Source organism: Mesoplodon bidens (genome assembly GCF_964165515.1).
Source record: "Mesoplodon bidens genome assembly, chromosome: X".
NCBI lineage: Eukaryota > Metazoa > Chordata > Mammalia > Artiodactyla > Ziphiidae > Mesoplodon > Mesoplodon bidens.
The window spans coordinates 108295382-108314830 of NC_138163.1; positions in this window are offsets into that span (position 1 = coordinate 108295382).

Below are 19449 nucleotides of genomic sequence, written 5' to 3' on the forward strand. Positions count from 1 at the left end.
AGCTACAAGAAAACAGAAAGACAATACAATGAAATCAGGAAAGCAATACGTGAACAAAATGAGAAGGTTAATATAAAGATAGAAATAATAAAAAAGAATGAAACAAACTTGGGAGCTAAATATTACAATGAAGAAATGAAAAATGCAATAGGGAACATCAATGTCAGAGTGGATTAAGCAGAAGAAAAAAATATGTGAAGTAGAATACAAATCGTTTGAAACTATCCAGTCAGAAGAGAACAAAGGAAAATGAAAAAGAGTTCAGAAAGCCTACATGAACTATAGGAAATTATTAAGAGAAGCAATCTAATGATATCATTGAGAAATGATCTATATATTATTGACATCCCAGAAGGAGGAAAATGGGAAAAAGGAGTAGAAAGGTTATTTAAAGAATTAATGGCTGAGAACTTCCCAAGTCTGGGGAGAGATCTGAACATCCAAGTTTATGAAATTCATAGGTTGCCCCAAAATTTCAACACAAGATCATCTTCTCCAAGGCACTTTATTAAAAACAAACAAAAAAACTGTCTAAAATCAAAGACAAAGAGAGGATTTTAAAAGTAGCAAGAGAAAAAAAAATTACACACAAGGGAACTCCTGTAAGGCTATCTGCCTATTTCTCAGCAGAAACTTTGCAGGGCATGAGAGAACAGAATGACATAGCCAAAGTGCTGAAAGAAAAAAAGTGGTAACCAGAATATTTTACCAGGCAGAGTTGCCCTTCAGAAATGAAGGAGAGACAATGACACTACCAAACAGACAGAAGCTGAGGGTGTTTATCACCACTACACCTGCCTTACGAGAAATGCTGAATGGAATTACCTCTGTTTGCAGATAATTTGATCTTACATATAGAAAATCCTAAAGACTCCATCAAAAAATTGTTAGAATTAATAAACAAATTAAGTTGTAGGATATAAAATCAATTTAAAAAATTAGTTGCATTTCTATACATCAACAATGAAATACCTGAAAGAGAAATAAAGAAAACAATCTCAATTACAATAGCATCAAAAACAATAAAATATTTTGGCATAAATTTAACCAAGGATACAAAAAATTCATACACTGAAAATTATAACATGTTTAAGAAAGAAATGTAGAGATACAAATAAATGGCACAATATCCCCTGTTTGTGTATCAGAAGAATTAATATTGTTCAAATGCCCATAATACTCAGGCCATCAATAGATTTAATGCAATCCGTATCAAAATTCCAAAGACATTTTTCACAGAAACAGAAGAACAATTCTAAAATTTGTATGAGACCATAAAACCCCCAAATATTCAAGGCAATCTTGAGAAAGAACAAAGCTGAAGACATTATAACTTTCTGATTTCAAAATGTATTACTAAACTATAGTAACCAAAACAGTATTACTGGCAAAAGTGGACACATAGACACATGGAACAGAATTGTGAGCCCAGAAATAAATCCATGCATATATGGCCAACTAATATTTGACAAGGGAACCAAAAATATTCAGTGGAGAAAGCATAGTCTCTTCAATAAATGGTGCTGGGAAAACTGGATATTCACACGCCAGAAGAACGAAATTGGACCCCTATCTTAAACCATTCACAAGAATTTACTTGAAATGGAATAAAGATTTGAATGTAAAACCTGAAACTATAAAACTACTAGAAGACAAAGGGAAAAACATCATTGACACTGGTCTTGACAATGACTTTTTGGATGTGGTGCCAAAAGCACAGGCCACAAAAGCAAAAACAAAAAAGTGGAACTGCATCAAACCACAAAGCTTCTGCATAGCAAAAGAAACAATCAACAGAATAAAAAGGCAACCTACAGAATGGAAGAAAATATATGCAAACCATATATTGGATAAAGGATTAATAGCCAAATACATAAGGAACTCATATAACTCAGTAGCAAAACAACAAAAAACAATCCAACTAAAAAATGGGCAGAGGACCTAAATAGACATTTTTCCAAAGACATACAGACAGCCAATAGGTACATGAAAAGATGCTCAACATCACTAATCATCAGGAAAATGCAAGTCGAAACCATAATGACATATCACCTCACACATGTGAAAATGACTTTTATAAAAAAGACAAGTGATAACAAGTGTTGGCGAGGATGTAGAGAGAGGAAGCCTCCTACACTGCTGGTGGGAATGTAAATTGGTGCAGCCACTATGGAAAACAGTATGGAGATTCCTCAAAAAGCTAAAAATAGAGCTACCATATGATCCAACAATCTCATTTCTGGGCATATATCCTAAAAAATGAAAGCACTATTAGAAGAGATAGCTGCACTTCCATGTTCAGTGCAGCATTATTCACAATAGCCAAGATAGGAAAATAATCTAAATGTCCACTAAATGTCCACTGATGGATGAACGGATAAATGGATCAAGAAAATTATATACATATAATTATTACATTATTATATATATTATAATTACATAATATAATGGAATATTATTCAGCCACGAAAATGAAGGAAACCCTGCCATTTGCAACAAGCTGAATTGGCCTTGAGAGAGCATTATGCTAAGTGAAATAAGTCAGAACAAAAAAGATAAATACTTTATAATCTCACTTATAGGTAGGGATCTAAAATAGCTGAACTCATAGAAACAGTAAAATACTAGTTGCCAGGGGGCTGAGGGGTGTAGGAAATGGCAATATTTTGGTCAAAGGTACAAACTTGCAGTTATAAGACGAATAAGTTCTGGAGATCTAATGTACAACAGGGTTACTATAGTTAACAATACTACATCATATACTTGAAACTGCTGAGAGAATAAATCTTAAACATTCTCACCACAAAAAGTGGTAATTATGTGAGATGATGGAGGTATTAAATAACCTTATTGTGGTAATCATTTCACAATATATATATTTATCAGAGCATCATACTGTACATCTTAAACTTACACACTGTTACATGCCATTGTGTCTCAATAAAGTTGATTTTAAAAAAAAGTGCTAAAAAAGAAGTTGCATGACCCCTGCTGGTTTTCCTTGATATGCTCTGCTGGAAAAAAAAACGTGTCAGTAAAGCTGTTGGCAAGTTCCTTTTGAACCCCATCTCTTGATATCAGAAATGACTAGCTTGTATATTGTTCTGAATCTAAAACTAATCTAGTGAGAAAATGAACAACATTGTCTGCTGGGGTTTAAAAAAAACTTTTCTGGGAAATTTTCCCCAGCTGAAAATTCCTTTACTGATTTAACTGACCTGGTTATTTCTTTTGTTATTCATTTTATTTACTCCTATATTACATACCTCACCATTACATTTTATTGAACAGTCTTTCTGTGAGTAGTGGGCCTCAGTCTTGAATTTCACTGGTCTATAATACCTTTCTTTATATTTAATGTTACTAAAGTTCATTGAATTTCCAAATGAATCTCCTTTGTAACATCTCTATGTCTTTTTCTATCAAATATAGTCATTTTCCAAAATGGTAGCATGAAGTATCATTTACATATAATATTATTCAACAATTCTGTGATGCTAAACATTTCATCAGCCTCCATAAACAGTGTATGATTTTTAAAAGTTAAAAAGAGGATGTCACCAGTAAAACAGCAACACTGACCTCTATCAACCAAGCTTCCTGGGCAAGGATCCAAAAAGTCTAGGGACATTCTATCTAATAATACTGGCCTAATCAAAGATATCTGCCCAAGAAAAGGAAATTCTATTTAGTGTCTGGTTAACAGCTAGTCCAATTAATGACATCAATTCTGCTTGTGAGAACAAAGAACTTGGAGAGGAGGTGAGTTAGGGAGGCACATGGGGCTGTGGAGGGGTCACCTTCCAACAAGGCTGTCATTCCATCCTCCCTCTTATCTGTCTACACTGGAGAAAGATAGGAAAGTAGTGAAGAGCCTGATACAGGACATTCACTATAAAGCTGTTGAGGCATAGAGGAGTCTGTGAAATATCCAGCAGCAAAAACACAAGCTGAGAGAGAGAACGGACTATTACTTCCTCATATTTCCACTCACAGATTTTCAGACAAGAAACTATTTAAGCCAAGTTGACTGTATTATTTTTTACCAGATGAAGAAAAAAACCAAATATATATATATATTATATATATATAATATATATATATATAGTATCAACTGGTTTTTATACCGTTTCCAAAGATGGAGGCATAGCTCCCCCAAATGCAAACACTCCGAATGCAAACCATTTTCAGTCTTGAGGGTAATGGATGTGGAAGTATAATTGCTCCCATGGTCAGGGAATAACTGATAAAACTGAACGCTGCAGTTTATCCCTGGCCCTGGGAGTAGTCTGTCTGCTCCAAGTACCAGCACTAAGAAGATACATCGTCTGGAGATTTTAACAGAAACAATAACAAAACCAACTAAAAGTCTCTTACGTAAGCTGTCCATTATGTAGGATGGGCAATTCTAAATATCTGGGATAAAATATTCCTATCTGAAGAGATCTTCTGTTGGTTGGTTGAAGTTCTGTGGTCATTGTTGAAATTTAATACTAGAGATGAAAGCTTTAAATTAAAACACTTATCTTTCTTATCCTCTTATAAACATCGAGAGTTAATTGGGAAAATCCCCATTAGACAGTCATCCCTCAACAAACGGGGACTCAACTACACAGGTTGTTTGAGCAAGTCCCTAATGTTCTGAGCTCTGTGAGCTTGCTTTATTCAGAGCTCACGTCACTCATCCCCGTGCTCTTGCCTTTTCTTGCACATGAACAGGAGATTAAAATTGAACTCTGCAGGCACAGTGAGCAACCAAGCAAAGAAATATAACTTGAGTTACTTCAATTCTGTCATTTTAAGCTACCAGTTGGAATTTGCACGTGTATTTAACATTTTAAACAGTGAAAAATAGTGTGAACTGCAAAGTATAATGATTTTCTTCTGTTAAGTAAACATTTTGACTTGCACATGAACTGTTTTTTATGAACTTAAATCTTTATTATTGAGATTTAGTCTTCTAAAGTTGTTTGTTCTTCAGCTTTAAAACAATTAACAAAAAATCAGTTCGCTAACTGAACTGATTTCATATTTCCGGATATGATTTGATATAAAAAAATTCCAATAATAAATACTCCATTCTCTGTTTTTCTATTATATATTGATATTTTCTGTTTTATGATGATTACTGACAATACTTTTCTATGTAGATAAATGCGGTCTTAAAAATGATCTTTTCCACGTATAAAATATATTAGGCATGCCACCATCTCATCCATATCATAGCTGCTTTACTCCCTTTTACCTCTGTGGATTTTTGCTCATTTCTTCCACTTGTACTCCTACCGGTTAAGGTCTGCCATCTTCTCTACACTCTGATGAAATCCAATACTTTATACTATATTGACACTGACTGACACCAATTGTCTGTGACACCTTTTTTTCCCCCCTTTTAATTCGGAGAATTTATGTTTGAAGTCTTGTGGTTACTCTCTGATAAGCACAAACACTCTGATATGTTACAAACAAGTGAATAAACACAGTTCCTGGGTATGCTTATTCATCCAAACATCTACCCAACTGGACTTTCAGTACTCCTCTTCTGCCACTTCATCACAAACTCCCACCCTGAGACACAATAAACGGGCACCAGACCTGGTTATGGGTTATCTCCTCTGCTTATCACCTAGATGACAGCATAGCTTGTTTCTTGCTTCACTCAGGTTCTCAAATGACAGTTTATCAGAAAGAATTTGTCTTTACCACCGATAAAAATAACTCCCATCCCTTTTACTCTGTTCCCTTTTCTCTACTGTAGTTTCTACTATTTGTTCACTCATTTACTATAATCTTCCAATATTCTGTGAGCCCCAAAGCATGAACATTGGCCATCTTATTCACCACGATATTTGGTAACATTGCCTAAAATAGTGCCTGGCCCTAGGAAGCACTCAATATTTGTTGAACAAATGCTCTGATCTCCAGGAGACTCTGGAAAGGAAGACAACTTGTAAAATGCATTGTAGGAGACCCACCTTCACCCCATTTTTGAGTTTGATGAGTGGGAAACTGGAACGAATCTTTTTAATTTGGAGATACAAAGGTAGAAAGAGAGTATAGCCTCTGTATTAGTTTGCTAAGGCTGCTGTAACTAAGTACCATAAACTGAGTAGCTTAAACAACAGAAATGTATTGTCTCATAGTTCTGGAGGCTAGAAGTCCGAGATCAAGGTATCAGCAGTGTTGGTTCCTTCTGAGGGCTGTGAGGGACAATCTATTCCAAGCCTCTCCCCTAGCTTCTGCTGGTTTGTGGGCAACCTGGCAATTCTGGCTTCTAAGAAGCATCACCCTGATCTCTGCCTTCAACTTCACATGGCATTCTCCCTGTATGTATGTCTGTCTCCAAAATTCCCTTTTTATAAGGATGCCAGTCATATTGGATTAGAGCCCATCTTAATGACTTCATCTTAACTAATTATATCTGCAAAGACTCTGTTTCCGAAAAAGAACACTGAGGGTTAGGATTTCAACATTTGAATTATGGGGGAACACAATTCAATGTGTAATAGCCTCCTTGGCAAATCTGAGGGAGATGGGAAGTCTTGTAGAAGGTCTCCTGAAGAATCATGGAGATCCAGAACAAGATTAGAAATGGCGGGGTGGCATGTTCCAGGCATAAGGGGCAACAGCCTTCCATTTACCCTCCTAAGGGTCCTATGGTTTCAAACAAATAACAGAACATCCAAAAGCTGAAGTGAGAGCCCAAGAGAATATTAGTTTAGAGAGAAATTGCCGGCAGACCTGTAAATGTCTTGAAACTAGTTCAAGGGAATGCTGCTACAGAGGGTGCATTTTGCACTGGCTTTGGGATTCAGCCGATTTTGTGAATTTCTGCTGATGGCAGGGTGAGCGGAGACAAACCCAAAGGCCAGACTGCATGAGTTATATCACTTTAGATGCCAGCAGGAGACCAACATAGAGCAAGATGGAGAAAAACACTGACTTCCCACTGGTAACAGTGGCGCTTGTGTAAGCCAGTAGGATTTAACATCAATCCCAAAGAAAAAAAAGAGTCCAAGTACAGAATTTTTCTGAGTTAAAGCTGAAATGAGTGAGAAAAATCACGAAAGTAACTAGGCTTATCTGGAAGTGGTAAGATCCTAATAATAATAATAATAATAATAATAATAATAATATAATGTCATTATTGTATCAGAGAGAAGCAGGGACTGGTATAGAGTATGTTATGATAGAAGTTAATTTGTGGAAAAGAAAGAAAAGTTACATCTTGTCACATAAGGCCTAAATTTGTGGTCTATTAAGTCTGTACCCATCAAGTTTTCTTTAACCAAGGAGAATATTGGAAGGATAACTTGCTATTGATGTACTATTATGAATAATACCTAGACAATACAACATAAAAATTAAAGGTTTCATATATTTTACTGGCTGGAAAAATACATATTATGGGTAAAATCCATATGTTTTTTGGTGTCAACATAATCAATATTCCCACTAATCTCCATTAAATATCATATAATAAATGGATCACCTAAAATAATACAAGAATAAGACTTGTTCTTTTTTCTGTAATTTTAACTCCCTCTACAATATACCCTTCTAATGGTTACTTATGACCACTTGCTCACTCTTTAAGGCAGATTTGGCTCCTCTAGGAGACGTGACCACAGCCACCCTTGCATCCCACCTGCTGGTTCTTGGTCTTTCTCATAGCAAGCTGACTCAGGACAGGGTCAGTTCTGCCTTCCTTTCCCTAGATGCCCTTCCAGGTTATGTACAGCCATTGTACCCATTCCCAGCTTATTGGTCATTTTTTTCCCCTTGACTGAAGTGAAAATGTTTTCTTCTGGAAAAAAACTGTGGAGACCCTGGTTTTATAAGTTTGATGGCTCTTATAATAACATCATTTAAAACAAGCAAAAAAAAGGTCCTTCCTAAACCAGCTACATGTTTTACACTATTCATATGTTTAGGAGTATCGCTCTCTTTTAATTTTCACTTCTTTCATCCCTTCTGTAACAGGATCTTCTTTTCCTTTGGGAAGTCTTACCTGCCATTTGTGAGGATGAGGTACACGAGGGTTACAGGAATCTCTCTTGGGGCTCCATGTATGCTTCCTTACTTCAGGGCACCACAAATCAGGGTCCTGATTAACGTGCAAGTCTCCCCTGACTGCTGAGTTGGATGCGCCATCTCACAGCCACCTGCGTAATAAGAACACTCTTGATGACTTGGTCCCTCACTGATGGTCCCTTCCTTCTTAGCCCGGGGGCCCGTTTTGCTTCTTGTATTTTCCTAGGATATAACGACTACATTGAGGAATGTTTCCTCTCTCTCCTTATTCTCACTACCTTCTTGTAGGAGTTTATGGGAATCTGCACACTAAATCATCCCACAAGGATGTAAGACCCTCTCTTTTTAGGGTCTTTCTGATATTTAAAAATAAAGATTGGAACTTGTGACAGTAGTTAGGACCACTATACAGGAGCAGATAGCCTGTGTTTACTTGATTGATGGGGCTCACTGAAGAGGTTTTTACACCAATTTGCAAGGGACAAAAGATGCCTTTATTTTGATTTGCTTTTTATTCTTGTTAAATAAAATGAGAAATAACTTGCAAAATATTAACCTTAAGAAGAGGGTAGTTTGTTGGCAATATTTCAACATATATGTGAATAAGCAAAGGTGACTTATAAAGAAAAATGTGTACTAATCAATAATTATTGTTACCATTCATACTGCCCTGCCACATAATTCTCAACTTAAGTATTTATGTACACACCCAGATAAAATTTAAACTCCTCCAAGAAAGAGGAAAGTTTTATCATGTATTATAATTTTATCTAGGACACCCAACAAGGGCTTATCCCATAGTGGGGCTTTCATATATATGTTATTGTATATGCAGAGATGTATATATACTAACTGTATCACATATATAATATATGCATATATCTTATATATATCTTCAATATTTTCATATATTACACATATACTAAATCTACCACATATATCTACTATATATTTACTCTATATCATGTATATATACTTAATATATATTTACATATTTTGTAAAATACACCTTACATGTATGCATCTTGTGTAGCTTATAAGATATGCATTCATGTATTATAGTTCACATATATCTTATAATATCTTCATATTTGGTGCGATTCTTATTTTAACAGACAATTATTTTCCGTAGGAAGCAAAAGCCAAGTAAAAAGATTTGGAATCTTTAAAAGACCCATGTTTAGACTTTTAAATGTTAATGATGCTATGAATTCCTAAGCTGTGTGCTAACCAAACACATTATTAAAAGTGCTAATATTCAAATGTTGTGAAAATCACCGGGTGGGACCACAACAGAGGACTCTGGTTTGCAGGGTAGCCCTCATCCTGGGGACACAGGGTGAAATAAGGACGCTGGAGCAGAAGGTGATGTGATGTAATTGTGAAAATTCTCCCCGCAGCAGGATACAGATTCCTCCTCTCACTTAGTCTGATGCCGTAAACAGGGTTCATTTCACCCAAACCGGAGGTCTCCTCATTATCCCTTCACACCCGGCAGACACAGCCTCTGAAGCAGTTTTCTGCGGTGCTTGCCGGTCCAGACGGGCATGATTTGCTCGGATGCTGAGAGGTGAAGGGGCGGAGCCCGCGAGGCTCCCTCGTGAAGTTCGCAGGCAGGTCTCTTTAATTCAGTCACTTGCTGGACCTGCCAACTGAAATGGGCGTGTGAGAGAGAAAGTCAGCTGTCCAGCAAAGGGGCTGCAGTGCTGGCTTCATCTCGGCCTTTATCAAGTGCGACTGTGTTTTAATGCGGTGGCAGTAATTCCAGAGGGAAAGATGGAGCTGTGGCAACTTGTTTGGATCTAACATGAGGCTTCAAGACGTGCCTGGAGAGACTCGCGCTGGGAGGAGCATGCGTCTCTGGCCACGGCCTGTGGAGACGCTGCATTGGCTGCTGTCTGTGCATTTGCACATTCTCAGCTGTGCTTGTCAGCTTGTCATCCTCAGCTGTAATTGCCTCTTTTCTAGCTTATTCTCTGATCGGCATCACCTGCACTGCAAATCGGCTTCCCACTGCACATGCTCCGTCGGCCTTTTGGTGATTTCAACACCCCAGGCGCCTTGATAAACAGTCAGAGCACCAGCGTCCAGTTTCAACGCTGGAGAAATGGGTTCTCCTCCTCGCCTTTCCCTCCCTTCCTTCCTTCTCATTTTGATGGGCTTTGTCCATACAAATATGGTCTATTTAAGGCTAAAACTACATTCCACAGCACACCTTCTGGCCCCTTCGGTATCAAAAGTGAATTATCTTTGCCTTAATTTTCCCCCTTTGGTAAGGGGTAGGAGGATTAGTATAGGGAAGCCAGGCAGGACAAAAAACCAAATTCTTCCACACTTCACATTTTCCTAAATGGATTACTAAATGCATATTACCAATCACACCATTTTGTTTAGGCAAAACAGAGAGAGAGAATATCAAGCTGTTGTTATACACTACTAATTACGGATGAGAGAGGATTAAATTGGAAGGAATCTCACTGCAGGAAAATGGCAAAGGAAAAAAAAAGCCTAATATTGTTATTATTCAACAGAGACAACACACAAAGAAAACACAGTTTAAGCCTTTCTTCAAAGGAATTTTAGAGGTAATTTGATGGATTTTTACAATGCAATTATTATTATTATTATTTTTAAGAAACAAAAGTACATTTTTAAACAAAAGAACTCATGGAAGGCCAAAATCTCCCCAGCATGGACAGGAGAGAAAAGGGTCTCAAAAATTTCACAGTAAGGGGTTCTTTACTATGAAATCCCTGATTTCTGTCCCATTTTGGCTACCTCCTGCCTAGTATCCTCTATTCCCTTCTAATATCATAAGCTTTACACAAGCCATCTAATCAGGCATACTTCCCAATATGATTTTGAAACTTTGTTGGTCAGGCTAAATGAATCTTAGCCTACAATGTAGAATACATGTTCTCATGCCTCAGAAATGCATTTGTTCATTTTCAGGTGTTTCAAGGAATAAATTACTTTGCTGCTTGATGCAGCGTAACAGTTCCGTGCCTGTGTTCTTTATGCTGATTGAACTAGTCTGCTAAGTTTAACAGCCTCAGACCTCCCAACGCAGTGAATTCATATTATCTATCCCACAAACATGTGTGACCTGCGGAACTGACAAGGAAAATACTTGGGCCAATTGCCAGGTTTTCAATGGATTTTCAATTTCTGCAAGTCTCCATCATTAAGGAATAAAATGATCCCTCTTTTAATTTAAACTAACAGTTTTAAAGTGGGATAGTAGAAAATAAAATTTTCTTACAATTTTTGAAATTATTTTGGCACACATACCTCATGCTTTACTTGATTTGTGTCCTATAATGTGTAATGCAGCTAGACTAAGACTTCCATGATCCCGCAATAAATAGGGAAATATAACTAATTATGAATATTTACAAAAATGGAAATGTTTCTTTAGAGAAGTTATGATGAGCTGAGTTTTGTGGGAAAACAAGCAGAGCAAACTAAACGCTAATGTGATGTTTTTTTGTCTGCTAATGCAGATCAATCTGCCCCTAATAAAAGCCAGAGGTTTACTGCAAAAAGCAGTGGCAGAGGGCTTTCCTGGTGGCGCAGTGGTTGAGGGTCCGCCTGCCGATGCAGGGGACACAGGTTCGTGCCCCGGTCAGGGAAGATCCCACATGCCACAGACTGGCTGGGCCCGTGAGCCATGGCCGCTGAGCCTGCGCGTCCAGAGCCTGTGCTCCGCAACGGGAGAGGCCACAACGGCGAGAGGCCCATGTACCGCAAAAAAAAAAAAAAAAAAAAAAAGCAGTGGCAGAGGAAAGTTGATTATGATTTTAGCTCAGAGGGGAAGCACAGGTAATAGAAATCTTTAGATCATTTTCACACTTTAATTTTAGATATTCATCTCTAGTTTTCCCAAAATAAATACTGTACCATATCTAGAGTGTTGTAACTTTTCCATATAAATCTAATGGTAACAGAGACACTCGGATTTAATTCTTTAGAACTGGTGATTCATTGGATCATTTATTTCAAATTAATTATTGAGCGTCTACTGCACACCATGAGTGCTAGGGGCGTTACAACTGTGATGGGACATTCACAACCTGAGCCCCAACAGAGATCACCGCTTAGCGGTTTTGAGTTTGCACTATTTCTCCTTCTTCCAAGGCCGACAGTCATCCCAACCTCCTTGGACTCATAGCTGTCTCCATACTAGAGCTGTGATCTGTGGCTGTGGCACAGATTTTTCTCTTTGAGAAGAAGAGATCTTATTGGGGGTGAACAGGCCAAGGCTGCCAGCATCTCTACCCCAGAAACAAATGACACAGCAGATCCACCTGGGCAACTTAGAACACCAAAGTTTGGGCTTCAGTTTCTCCTGAAGTTGGTTTGCAGGTCAGGAGGAGGTGCTCATATTCTAAGGAAAACCAAAATGCGTGTGCATCTTCCTCTTCACTCCATCTCCTTTCCTCCCAGCTAGGCTGTGACGTCTTCCCCCAGTGTTCTGCTGCAAGGCTTGCTGAGTAAGAACCTAGGTTTCAGAGGTGAGACGGTAGAAGTACTGTTCTGCTTGTGTTTTCCTTGACAGGTTATGTAGCATTCTGTTTGTTTTTTCCAGCTTCAGTGAGGTGTAGTTGACATAAAATAAACTACAGGTGTTTAAAACATATAGTTTGATAAGTCTGGGCACATGTGTATATCCATAAGGCCATTATCACCATCCAGATAATAAACAAATCAATGACCTCAAAATTGTTTCCTCATGTCCGTTAGATACTTAGCATTCTAAGCCCCAGATTCTTCATCTGTAAAACCAGTATGAACATAGCAACCTCATAATGTCATGAAAAATTCACAAAACACAGGTAAAGCGAACACTATATAGCAGAAGAGGGGTCTGTGTTAGATCCTTACCCCCACTTTGCATTAGTGAATATTCATGAATTGTCAAGTTCTTAAGTGATTCTACCATTTTATGCTTCTCATTCTTTTCCCCCAGTAAGAAATCTTTTCTCATGCTTATAACCAGAAATAAAAGATTCCTAGGTAAGCTCTATAGGAGGTCTTCTCAGCTAGTTGGGGAGAGGAGAAAGCTGGGCATTTTGAACTACCCAGGCAGTGGATGGTAACTAAGGACACAAGCCCTACTGCTGGCTGACAGCTGAGCAAATGTGTGTGAGAGCATCTGGAAGGGAGGGGGCACATCAAGGGCACTGATGTCTCTACCTGAAGAGAGTCTGATCTTATATCAGGAGCTGGCACCAGGTATGGGGATTCACAAAATTCTGTCAGCAAGGAAAGTGCTATCTGGTTGAACAAGATGGGGTAGAGAGGCAGTTAGCTCCCAGGAGGAAGCTGTGCTTACCTGAGTCCACATGGAATCAGTTCGTTTATTTCCACAGACATTCAAAGTAAAATGGCTGAGATGTGGCACTCATAGAAGAATAGATTGTTTCCCTGTACCTGTGTAGGAAAAGAAGGGAAGAAACTATCTTAAGGAATCCAGTTGCATGTGAGAAAAGGAAAAGGAATAGATGAGAACTATGTCATATTTTACAGACGTACAAGGGAATCCATGGCTGACTAACCACTGCCTAGGTTGAAAACTGCCATTTAGAGAGTTATTTACAATTGATTCTTACTCCTTTTCTAACTATAAAAATGCACCTGTTTAAGTAATGTTTGAGCACCACATGACTCAAAGCAATAAAAGACTGTCCAAGTGGCATTTGGAAAATTTATTTTAAAAGCACCCTATGTTATTAAATGATTCATACCCCCAACACACACAGGCCTACAAATTATTTTAATTCATTGTTTTCCAACTTGGGATCTCACATTTCTAGCACAGTCCATTTTGATACTTTTTTTTTTTTTTTGCGGTACGCGGGCCTCTCACTGCTGTGGCCTCTCCCGTTGCGGAGCACAGGCTCCGGATGCGCAGGCTCAGCGGCCATGGCTCACGGGCCCAGCCGCTCCGCGGCATATGGGATCCTCCCGGACCGGGGCACGAACCCGTATCCCCTGCATCGGCACGTGGACTCTCAACCACTGCGCCACCAGGGAGGCCCCATTTTGATACTTTTAAAAACAGTCAGTATTCTGAAGAATCTTGGAGACTAGTAGAGTTGGAAATATTTTAAAAGCTTCAAAGACAGATGAAAAGCTATTAGATTCAACCATAAGAAATTGCCGGGGAGACCTTCAAGATGGCGGAGGAGTAAGACGCGGAGATCACCTCTTCCCAACAAACACATCAGAAATGCATCTAAACGTGGAACAACTCCTACAGAACACCTACTGAACGCTGGCAGAAGACCTCAGACCTCCCCAAAGGCAGGAAACTCCCCAGGTACCTGGGTAGGGCAAAAGAAAAAAGAATAAACAGAGACAAAAGGATAGGGACGGGACCTGCACCAGTGGGAGGGAGCTGTGAAGGAGGAAAGGTTTCCACACACTAGAAGCCCCTTCGCGGGCGGAGACTGCGGGTGGCGGAGGGGGGAAGCTTCGGAGTAGCGGAGGAGAGAACAGCAACAGGGGTGCAGAGGGCAAAGCGGAGAGATTCCCGCACGGAGGATCGGGGCCGACCGGCACTCACCAGCCTGAGAGGCTTGTCTGCTCGGTCGCCGGGGTGGGCGGGGCTGGGAGCTGAGGCTTGGGCTTCGGTCGGAGCGCAGGGAGAGGACTGGGGTTGGCAGTGTGAACACAGCCTGCAGGGGGTTAGTGCACCACGGCTACCCAGGAGGGAGTCCGGGAAAAAGTCTGGAACTGCTGAAGAGGCAAGAGACTTTTCCTTCCCTCTTTGTTTCCTGGTGCGCGAGGAGAGGGGATTAAGAGCGCTGCTTAAAGGCGCTCCAGAGACGGGGCGAGCCGTGGCTAACAGCGGGGACCCCAGAGACGGGCATGAGACGCTAAGGCTGCTGCCGCCGCCACCAAGAAGCCTGTGTGCGAGCACAGGTCACTCTCCACACCTCCCCTCTCGGGATCCTGTGCAGACCGCCACTGCCAGGGTCCCGAGATCCAAGAACAACTTACCCGGGAGAACGCACGGCGCGCCTCAGGCTGCTGCAACGTCACGCCGGCCTCTGCCGCCGCAGGCTCGCCCTGCCTCTGTACCCCTCCCTCCCCCCGGCCTGAGTGAGCAGAACCCGCGAATCAGCGGCTCCTTTAACCCCGTCCTGTCTGAGCGAAGAACAGACGCCCTCAGGTGACCTACACGCAGAGGCAGAGCCAAATGCAAAGCTGAACCCCGGGGGCTGTGCGAACAAAGAAGAGAAATGGAAATCTCTCCCAGCAGCCTCAGAAGCAATGGATTAAATCTCCACAATCAACTCGATATACCCTGCATCTGTGGAATACCTGAATAGACAGCGAATCATCCCAAATTGAAGTGGGGGACTTTGGGAGCAACTGTAGACTTGGGGTTGGCTGTACGTGACTGACAGGTTTCTGGTTTTATGTTTATCTTAGTTTAATATTTAGAGTTTATTGTCATTGGTAGATTTGTTTATTGATTTGGTTGCTCTCTTTCTTTTTTTTCTTAATATATAGATATATATTTTTTTCCGTTTTCTCTTTTTGTGAGTGTGTATGTGTATGCTTCTTTGTGTGATATTGTCTGTATAGCATTGCTTTTATCATTTGTCCTAGGGTCTGTCAGGTTTTTTTGGTGTTTTTTTTTTTAGTATAGTTTTTTTTTTTTTTTTTTTTTTGCGGTACGCGGGCCTCTCACTGTTGTGGCCTCTCCCCCTGCAGAGCACAGGCTCCGGACGCGCAGGCTCAGCAGCCATGGCTCACGGGCCCAGCCGCTCCGCGGCATGTGGGATCCCCCCAGACCGGGGCACGAACCCGCGTCCCCTGCATCGGCAGGCGGACTCTCAACCACTGCGCCACCAGGGAAGCCCTTTAGTATAGTTTTTAGCACTTGTTATCACTGATGAATTTGTTTTTTGGTTTGGTTGCTCTTTTCTTTCTTTTTCCTTTTTTATTACATTTTAATTTTTAATAATTTAAAAAAATTTTATTTAAAAAACTGTATTTCTTTTATTTATCTTTTTCCTTTCTTTCTTTTTTTCTCCCTTTTCTTCTGAGCCGTGTGGCTGACAGGGTCTTGGTGCTCTGACTGGGTGTCAGGCCAGTGCCTCTGAGGTGGGACAGCTGAGTTCAGGACATTGGTCCACAAGAGACCTCCCAGCTCCACATAATATCAAATGGTGAAAGCTCTCCCAGAGATCTCCATCTCAACACCAACACCCAGCTCCACTAAACAACCAGCAAGCTACAGTGCTGGACACCCTATGCCAAAAAACTGGCAAGATAGGAACACAACCCACCCATTAGCAGAGAGGATGCCTAAAATCATAAAAAGGTCACAGCCACCACAAAACACACCACCGTACGCAATCCTGCCCACCAGAAAGACAAGACCAAGCCTCATCCACCAGAACGCAGGGACTAGTCCCCTCCACCAGGAAGCCTACACAACCCACTGAAGCAACCTTAGCCACTGGGGGCAGACACCAAAAACAACGGGAATGACGAACCTGCAGCCTGTGAAAAGGAGACCCCAAACACAGTTAAGTTAAATAAAATGAGAAGACAGAGAAACACACAGCAGATGCAGGAGCAAGGTAAAAACCCAGCAGACCTAATAAATGAAGAGGAAATAGGAATTCTACCTGAGAAAGAATTCAGAGTAATGATGGTAAATATGATCCAAAATCTTGGAAAGAGAATGGAGAAAATACAAGAAACGTTTAACAAGGACCTAGAAGAACTAAAGAGGAAACAAAGAATGATAAACAACACAATAAATGAAATTAAAAATTCTCTAGAAGAATCAATAGCAGAGTAACTGAGGCAGAAAATGGATAAAATAGTGGAAATAACTGCTGCAGAGCAGAATAAAGAAAAAAGAATGAAAAGAATTGAGGAGAGTCTCAGAGACTTCTGGGGCAACATTAAACTCACCAACATTCAAATTATAGGGGTCCAGAAGAAGAAGAGGAAAAGGAAGGGGCTGAGAAAATATTTGAAGAGATTATAGTTGAAAACTTCCCTAATATGGGAAAGAAAATAGGCAATCAAGTCCAAGAAGCGCAGAGAGTCCCATACAGGATAAATACAAGGAGAAACATGCCAAGATAAATATTAATCAAACTATCAAAAATTAAATACCAAGAAAAAATATTAAAAGCAGCAAGGGAAAAACAACACATAACATAAAAGGGAATCCCCATAAGGTTAACAGGTGATATTCCAGCAGAAGTTCTGCAAGCCAGAAGGGAGTGGCAAGACAAAGTGATGAAAGGGAAAAAATAAATACTGTATGCTAACACATATATATGGATCTAAAAAAAAAAAGGTTCTGAAGAACCTAGGGGCAGGACAAGAATAAAGGTGCAGACATAGAGAATGCACTTGAGGACACGGGGAGGGGGAAGGGTAAGCTGGGATGAAGTGAGAGAGTGGCATGGACATATATACACTACCAAATGTAAAATAGATAGCTAGTGGGAAGTAGCTGCATAGCACAGGGAGATCAGCTTGGTGCTTTGTGACCACCTAGAGGGGTGGGATAGGGAGGGTGGGAGGGAGATGCAAGAGGGAGGAGATGTGGGGATATATGTATATGTATAGCTGATTCACTTTGTTAAAAGCAGAAACTAACACACCATTGTAAAGCAGTTATACTCCAATAAAGATGTTAAAAAAATTAAAGAAAAAAATTGCCATTTGCCAAGTGAAAATCATTCAAATATAGGTGATTTTACATGGCTCATCCTAAATAATTTGGATTTTTTAAGAGAATCTTAGCACAGAGTCTATTTCTAGAAAAGCACAATTTATACATTTTGGGCTTTTTTGTGAAGCTCCTATCGACTATGAAGAAAAGGCACATGAGCAAGTCCAGCAGTAGTCACACTAATTTAGACCTGTGCAACTGTTCTTATGTTTTTTCAAGCTACTGAAATAATATCTGCTCATTTGTTTTTTCTATAATTAAAAAAATATCATTGTTATTTATGTTTATCTACATTGAGTGACATGTCCTAATTGTTATAAGACCAAAGTTTCCCAGGGATCTCGTTAAATGCTGATTTCTGGGCCATGTTCCAGACATACCGAGGGTGGGGGTGTTTTAGTCAGCTATAACAACATACTGAAGTCTGGTTGGCTTAAACAACAGAAGATTATTTTTCATAGTTCTGGAAGCTGCCAAGTCCAGGGGATCAAGGTCTTGGCCGAGTTGGTGTTTGGTGAGAACCCACTTCCTAGCTTTTAGACAACTGCCTTCTCGCACTATGTGCTCACATGGCCTTTCCTTGGCATGTAGAATAACTATGAATATCTCTCGTCCTTTTTCTTATAAGGACACTAATTCTGTGATGAGGATCCCACCCTCATGATGTAATCTAAACCTAATTACCTCTCAAAAACCCCATCTTTGTGAATTTGTGCAGATATAAACATTCAACCTATAACAGGGTGAGAACATGGAATTGCAATTTTAAACAAATTTCCTGAGTGAATATTAAATGCATATTTTTTGAGACAATGTTATATACTTTTTATTTATCTTAATTTAAAATTTATAGCACTTAGAAGTGGTGCATTTTACAACTGGAATTTTTAAAAAGAGGACTGAAAATTCAGCAAAGCTGAAGAATTTGCCAAGATCTGACAGCTGCAAAGTTCTGATTGATTTGAAATATGTGAATTCCCTCCCCTACATGTTTCAAGCCCTTTGTATGCCTATTAGTTTTCATCCTTCTGGAACCTTTTGCACATCAGTCTAAGTCAAATAATAGTAGCTTGAGGGCTTCCCTGGTGGCGCAGTGGTTGAGAGTCCGCCTGCCGATGCAGGGGACGCAGGTTCGTGCCCCGGTCTGGGAAGATCCCACATGCCGCGGAGCGGCTGGGCCCATGAGCCGTGGCCGCTGAGCCTGCACGTCCGGAGCCTGTGCTCCACAACGGGAGAGGCCACAACAGTGAGAGGCCCGCGTACTGCAAAAAAAAAAAAAAAAAAAAAAGTAGCTTGACTGTATTAAGGCTGAAAAAAATATTGGCTACCTGAAAAGAACTGCTGTATTCTTGGAAAAATAGATGTGGTTGGTATTTCTAAGTATGAATCAAAACTACAACAATAAGGGGCTTCCCTGGTGGCGCAGTGGTTGTGAGTCCGCCTGCCGATGCAGGGGACACGGGTTCGTGCCCCGGTCTGGGAGCATCCCACATGCCGCAGAGCGGCTGGGCCTGTGAGCCGTGGCCGCTGAGCCTGGGCATCCGGAGCCTGCGCTCCGCAACGGGAGAGGCCGCAGCGGTGAGAGGCCCGCATACCACAAAAAAAAAAAAAAAAAAAAAAAAAAAGTACAACAATAAGAAGTCACCAGAAACAACATAAATAGAGCCATCTGGACAATCTATTCTTCATCATGATACTTT